The sequence below is a fragment of the Poecilia latipinna genome, unplaced genomic scaffold, assembly GCF_001443285.1.
Source record: "Poecilia latipinna isolate Pla-1442-1.1 unplaced genomic scaffold, P_latipinna-1.0 Scaffold8439, whole genome shotgun sequence".
Classification (NCBI taxonomy): Eukaryota; Metazoa; Chordata; class Actinopteri; order Cyprinodontiformes; family Poeciliidae; genus Poecilia; species Poecilia latipinna.
In genome coordinates, this window is record NW_015121055.1 from 1 (window position 1) to 1241 (window position 1241).

The following is a 1241-nucleotide window of genomic DNA, read 5'->3' on the forward strand; positions in this document are numbered from 1 at the left end:
TGTGGCGACACTAGATGGAAATTCAGATTTTGTGGAAGTTTAATTTTAGTAAATTGCTCAACAACGCCACCCTGGGAATTTCACCCAGAGATTATTACCTCTTGTTTAAGGCACACAGGTTCAGTTATGCATAGATTAAAACATCTGAGACCGTTTCAAAATTATAAAAAAAAACGATTAAATTCTTTTGAAAAATGTTTTTAAAACCAGTTTCTTTTTAAAAATTAAACTAAAGAAATCAAAGGAAATCAAAGAAAATAGAAGAGCTGCAGCAGTTGAGGCTACCGGCCGGAGGGGGGCGCTATGGGGACGACATCCACCAAACACAGCAAATCAAAAAAAAAAACCTTTAACACCAGACGCAGTGAGACAACCCAAACTCTAGAATCACAGCACACAGACGAGGAAGACACCGTCACCACACCAACACCGGACCTCAGCAACTGCAAACAAAGAAAAACAGACAATTAACCAATATAACAATATCAGCCCGACTAAATAAACAAAAAGGGCTGTGAACAAAAGTATAAAAATAAAAATCAGACAAGACAAGTTAAAACATTAAGACCAAGCGTGGCCCTGCCACAGCGGGAGATGAAACGGGCGCGCCGATGCCACACCCTAAACACCGCTCCAATCAGGGCGGATAACGCCGCCACAGTCCAACTTCAGAACAATTGTGCAGAAATCCGGGAGATTTACGTAGCCGGCGCAGAACAACGCCGAACAGGTCCGGGAAACGAACGTAGACAGAGCAGGTCCGGGAAACGAACGTAGACAGAGCAGCAATGGTTCAACTGTACGAAACCTATATAAAAAAATGTGTCACCATTTTAAATAAAACTAAAAGAAATTGGAGCTTAGATGAGTGTCAATTTCTTACCTGCTGATCCACAAAACATGCACACACACTCGCAGACCGAGGAAGAAAAGGAATGCAGCGCAGTGGCGTTTTACCTACGATCACACTTTAGTTTAGATTTTCTGACCAAGGTCAGCTAAAGTGCAGGGAGAGAGAACACCTACCACCAAAACATCAGCGCAACATGCACCAGCCAGCGATTTGTTGCTTTCTGCTGCCAGAGTCCACCGTAGCAAGCCACACAGTGGGAGAACAAAGACGACACATACCTGAATGAGCGCCGCAGCTCCCCTATATACACCACGCCCACTTCAAGAACCGGAACTTCTCACCTGGAAACTATTTGTGTGAAATTATGTATATTTCTATACCACTACAC

At 43.4% G+C, this 1241-nt stretch overlaps 1 long non-coding RNA gene across 1 annotated transcript; it reads right to left on the minus strand.

The window, feature by feature from the left end:
* Positions 1-266: 266 nt before the first annotated feature.
* Positions 267-1084, minus strand: LOC106944362 (uncharacterized). Its single transcript, XR_001424244.1, has 2 exons — positions 884-1084; positions 267-808 (listed from the first exon to the last, which is right to left on the minus strand). It is a non-coding gene; the product is annotated as an uncharacterized LOC106944362 (long non-coding RNA).
* Between the last annotated feature and the right edge of the window lie 157 nt (positions 1085-1241).